Genomic DNA, 6,603 nt, shown 5'->3' with positions numbered 1-6,603 from the left:
AACAAAGTTTTATGTGACTGACAAAACTGAAACTTAATTTAGTACAAATTAAGTTTATACTATAAACAATAAGTTTCAATAAAATATAAGTTAGTCATAATATACTAATCGAAACTTAAGGTATAAATAAGGATTTTCAGTTATTAGTTTTCAAAAGCCCTACTAAAATAAAACTAAAAACATAAGACAGTATCTTTTTATTTAGCTGTTATTGATTATAGTATTTATGACAAAAATTTTATGTTACAAACTATTTTATGTACTCAAAAATTTTTCTAACAAGTATAAGCAACAAAGTAAAATTAAAACTAGTTTTTTTTCTACAAACTTGTGATAAAACTTAGTTCTGAACAGAAAAAAATGCTTGCTAATAAATTTTATATTTCGTTTTTTTCAATGCTAATCAAACTAAATTCAATATTTTATATAAATTAGTTTTGCTAATAAACTTTATTTTCAGTTTTCAATGCTCATCATAAGTCTGAAGTATGCACTTGAACTAAACTTCAATGCCGCCCGTAGTAAAAATAATACATTCAAAATAAACAGTATTCACCTAAAGTACTTTTTAATATTTTCCATATGATATTTGTTATACGTATTTGTAACGTATAAGTATAGTTTTTTTTTTCATTTTTACTTAATGTTATTTAGATAGTTTATACTATTTTGAAAAGGTATTTTTGTATAATAAACAACACTCATAACACATCATAAATGTCATTTTGGCTACAATCTAAAAGAAGTTTTGTTTAAATTCATTTAAAATATTTTTAATAGAGCATTTGCAAAAAACGAATGAATTACAACCACGAATAATTAAGAACATTTTATTAAATTTATCAAAACTGTGAACTCTAGTACATAATATTTTTGCTAAACAATACTTATCTGTTCTTAACAAAACTGATGGATATGTTTTTTACTAAATAAAAATATATATTAAGCATAACTTAATTTTATTATCTATTAAGTCAAACTATCTTAAAGCGTATAATAGTTACATACATTAATGTCCAGTAAAGCAATTAAAGCTTCAACTTGAAATTTACTACTACATAACTAACTTGGTTTATTTATCTTAAAACTAGCAATTGCATATAGGATTTCAATATTCCAACTTAGCTTTAACAGAGTATCTTGTATTAGTTTTTATTTAGAACATAATTAATTAGAGCAGCCTAAACCCTGAATGACGAATATAAAATAAAACTATTTTAATTGAATCTATATACATACACAATTAACATGTAGTTGCTATTTTATTGTACGCTAAATAAAATGTTCACATTTTTAAAGGGTTAATGTTCTGCTTTAGTATAAATTGTCAATACGCAATCGCATTAAAACGTTTTACACGAAACTGAGTTTGTTTTAAACACGTGTTTAATTGTAAATATAATTCAGTTTTACTTAGTTACAATTTCAATCAAAGTAGATACTGTTACTATAAAACGCTGGGAAAAGTAGAAAGATTAATGTTCATACAATCGGGAATTTTACATTTATATAAATAATTTCAATCAAAACTTAAAACAAGTATAAAACAAAATGTAAATATTTAAACAAAGTGCTACTATAATAAGATTATATGTCAAAAAAGATGTTTTACATATAATCTTAGTATAGTAGCACATTGTTTAATTTTTTTTTTCTTATAAAAGAGTTTTATTTTATTTACCCCAGCTAGACTTTTGGTAATGGTTTTAAAGTTAACTAATGAGAAGTTTAAACTAAATTGAAAATTACTTTCTAATAATGCAAAATTAAAATAACTATATGAATACAATAAACATATAAATTATTGGTGAAATAATCATGTAGATCATTTAAACACAACTAATTAAGATGGTAAAGTATAGAATTTAGATACAGTACTTAATATTATTTAAGTAATTTAAACTTGACCTTTATTTACATTGTAGTTTGCTTGAATAAATTTTTATAACCAGTTGTTGCTTTGTTTGAGTTAGTTTTCAACAAAGCTACCTTTTTGAATTGTAATAATTTATTAATTATTTATATATACTCAATATAAAGTCTTTATATTCAAATTCAATAAAAATTAAAAAAAACTAAATACTTCAAAGAAAACCATCATAAAAAAAGTAAACAGAGAATAAGTCTGTGTACAAAAAAAAAACAATAAAAAGCTTTTTTAATAAAAAAGTTATTTTTATTCTAAAATCAGGTCGAATTTAAACTGTTTCACAGAAAAACTTTATATAGACTAATTATAAGCAATCAACCAGCTTTAAAACTTATGTGGAAAACATTAAACAGTACACAAAGTTGTTTACAAACAACTGCAAGACTTCTCATAACAAAACTGTAAGTTTTATTTCAACCAAACAACTGATAAATCAAAATTAAAAGTCTGCAACTCTACATAAAAAGCTCAAAATAATAAAGAAAAAACCTACTAAACACTTAATAAAATGACTTGTTTGTTTGTAAGCCTGACTGTACAAAACAAAATTTATTCAAAACAAGACTTTTATAAAGTGGATTTATAAAGATTGTATTACGCGATTCAATTTACTTGTATCAATCAAATTTAGGTCAAAAGAAGCTATTTTTAGCTCAAATGCTGATTAAAACTTGTGACTGTTTCGTGATTCGACTGCATGGTTTGTCCTTTTAAAATTTAGTTTGTAAATGTTATTTAACATACAAGCTACAAAACTAAATATAAAAGGAAAATAAAAGTGTTTAAAAAAAGGATTACTCAAATTTTATATATAAATGCAATGTTAGAATTTTAGTTCGTTTCAAACTTGTAAAATTGGTATCATTACATATTTGGAAGTATACAAACAAAATAATATATAAAATTTTTAAGATAACTTTTTGTACAAAAAAGTTTTAGCTGTTATTTAATGTTAAACTTAGTTCTATTCAAATGTTTAAATTGGCAATACCTTTTGTCAATACAAGTTATAGTCAATACAATTTTTTGAATACATTAATTATAGTTTAATTAAAGGCAAACTGTTATGCTTACATAAAACTATTTAATAACATTTTATATTAAATGTAACAATGTTTAATAGCAGTCAAGTGAACTTTATTTGCAGATCTCAACATAAATAAGTTATTTTTTATCTTTAGTAGCTTTAAACTAAAGGTTAAAAACATTTTCCCAAAACTTAAATTTAGACTTTAATACATATAATTTTATTTTATTGCAGATTATTTTTGTTTTCTGACATTCAAATGTACTTTAAGCGTTTTTATTACAATAAATTTGTTTTTCATTTGTACATTTTAAACATTTTTTTTGAACAAAACTTCATTTTTAACAAATATTTTCTTCAATTTAAAGTTTAACAACCAATAAAAGGTTTAAGTAGTTTTGACATGTCTGCTAATAATGTTTTTTTTTCTAAGAATAGGACTGAAAAGTATAAAAGAGGTTTGAAAATACAATTATAATACGTAAATGTAGTTTTTGTACGCTTGAGTAAAATTATTTTAGTTTTACACGCAATTAAAATATTTTTGAACAAGTTAATTCTGGTTCCTTTTGTAAGTTTCTCAATCGAAATAAAAAACAAAACATTTTGTGTGGATTATTTCTTTTTATAAAAGATTTAACTAAAGTTTTTTCTTTACAAATGCACCAACCCATTTAACCAAAACCTACTTTCTGGGTTTATTAAAATACTGCTAATACTTTGTATGAAATTATTTCAAACAATGAGATTTAACAGTATTATCTAGTATTTAGCAATCAGTCTGACAAAAGCGTGAGTTTTCTAAACAAAAGACCATTAATCTAAAAATTTCCACAAACATGTAAACATAGCTAAACAGGCTAAAGTAAAACTTTAAAACAAGTAAACAGAACATCAAAAAAAAATTTTTGACTAAAACTTTTTTATTTGTTTTAAAAGACAGAACATAAGCACAAAGATTAAATAGCTAAACGCTTGCTTCAACTTCCCAGGTTAATTACTAAAACAATAACCGCCAAAATACATTAACAACGTTTCTAGGAATTTTAGGAAAGCGTGAAAGATTTGTTGTGACGTCATAAAACGCATGACTGGAGACAGAAGTCTTAGGTTGGAATTTTAAAAATATATTTAGTAATGAAAACTGATAGAAAAAATACTTGTTTTATAGCAGTAGCAAGTAATAATACGGCAGTCTTGACAAAATTGTTTGGCAAACTCGATTTTAAATTCTATTCAGCTGAAGTAGTAACTTAGGAGAATAATAGAAAAAAAACATTGAAAATAATTTGGTACCCATGTATTTAGTTTATAACATAGATGTTTTACAAAATTTATACTTTGTGAATTTTGCATATTTTTTAAAAGTTGTCTTTTGTTTAATAAATATAAAACTTATTTAATTGTTTTTTTTAGTTTTCATCAGTATAATAAAGTTAAGTAAACTTTATAGGTATAAAATAAGGTTTAAACTATTTATTAATAATTAAAGATATATGAATATCAATAACAATATTAATATCATAAATATATATAACATATCCAAAATGATCATTTTTAAGCTTCTTATATACTTTAACTATATATTACGTAACCAAAATTAATCTAAGCTAAAAATAGAAGCAAAAACTTTACTTAATAATCTTTAAGAAACTTTTATGTAAATGCAAAACTGCCGTTTAACGCAAAAATTATAAAAAGTTCTGAAAAACTCCTGTTATGATAATCAATCATACTTAAAATATACCTACATAACACAAAATGAAGACAAAACTCGTTACAAAATTTTGCAAAACTTTCTCTGCTAAAAATTAGATTAAGAAAAGTATACCAAAAGTATGATTTTATTGTACAAGATACCAAACATTTAATGAATAAGTAGCTAGTTTACTTAAATTACATAAAACCTCATCTAAGTCAACTAAAACAAAAATATAATTTTTATTGAATGCAACACACATGTTTACAAAACATGCACAATACTATTATAAAATCTACGTATAAATAAATTAATATGACAAATGCACGTTTTTTTATTTGTAGCAATCACATTGAGTCTGCAATAAGACTATAAATATATTTTTGTTGTACTAAGAATAGAAATACTCATGACTGGATCGTGACTCTAAATAGTTATTAGACAACTTGAACATAATAAGCTGAAATTTAGAATGGACTCGTTTTATAATACAAAATACTTAAACATACATATCATACAAGTTTTAAATCTTTGCAAATCAGTTAGTAAAACAAAACTATAGAACTTCAATTAAATGGTATTAAAAATTATACATGATTTATAAATTGATTCTTACAAGTTTAAATATTATTTCTAACATTTATGCTAGTTATTTTAATGACAAAAAGGTATAAAAATATTGTTATTTTTAAGTAAACATAGTTTTAAGTTTTGTTTTGACCAATTGTTTTAACATTTTTTAGCACACTTATAAAGCTAGTGACGAAAAGTGTTAATTTATCTTTTAATTTCAAAATTAAAATTTTGTTTATATAATCATAATTAAAGAAAACTGAAAAGTTTGACTTGAAAAAAAAAACAATACTTCAAACATAAGCTTTGCTTTGAAATATTTTAATTTGTATTCTGACTTAAACATGACTTTTGAATTGTTTTAAGACAAGAATGCTTTTGTTTTACTTAATGCTTCGCTTAATTCAAATTTTTTCCAACAATAATTGCAATGAGCACTTTAATAAAGTTTATATTAATTGTTTCTGTTTTCAGTGCGCTTCTTAAAGTTTTATAACATATATTAAAACTTAAATTAAGCGAAGCTTAGAACTTAATAACAGCTTGATGCTTAATTATCTAAATAAAGGAAACTATTTAAGATATGTTTCGTGAATTTGTTTTAAAACTTGTGAACAAAATTTTCTCGACTAAGCAAGCTTAAAACACATTATTAATTAAATTTTTTCAATTAACAAAATGTTTTTGTTTTAATAAACCATTAACATGTAGAAATTAACTAAAAACACAAGAAGTATTTTTATTAAACTTATAACAAACCTAATTAAAAAAATGAAATTAAACATCTAAAAATAAGTCAGAATAATAAAATAAATACAGTTTCATGGAAATATACAGACTTTGTGACGTAATAAAACGCATGACTGGTTTTTATAACTGCAGACTGTAGGTGTCAAATTTTCCACGAAAATATCTTACAGTCAAAATTTTAGTGAAAGCATAATCAAACTTTGGTTTGAAGTTGTTAACATATTTCTTCTTATTGTCTATCTTTTTAAGCGTAAAGTTAAGTAAAGTTTATGAAAAGCTACCACATAAAATGTTTGTGCTTTCTTGGCTTTTTTAATGTAATTTGTTTTAATCAAATGCATATGTTTTATTCATATTTGTTTTTTACGTTATAATTAAGATTATTTTTATCATATATTTTAATGAGCTCTAACTATTTAAACTTAATAAAACTGTTGCTGAAAAAAAGTAAAAATAAAATACCGCATCTGAATATATTGGAAAACTCTTTTTAAACGTTTAAGATCCGTTTGTTTTTAAATCTGTATAAATAATTGTTTGTAATCGAAAGTAAAGCGCATATGAGTTGAACTTGATAAATTAATTTGAACTTTGACATTTTACTATTATTAGAAGGTTTTGCTA

This window comes from Thalia democratica, chromosome 8, assembly GCF_965202585.1.
Source record: "Thalia democratica chromosome 8, ktThaDemo2.hap1.1, whole genome shotgun sequence".
NCBI lineage: Eukaryota > Metazoa > Chordata > Thaliacea > Salpida > Salpidae > Thalia > Thalia democratica.
This window is presented reverse-complemented; position numbering follows the sequence as displayed.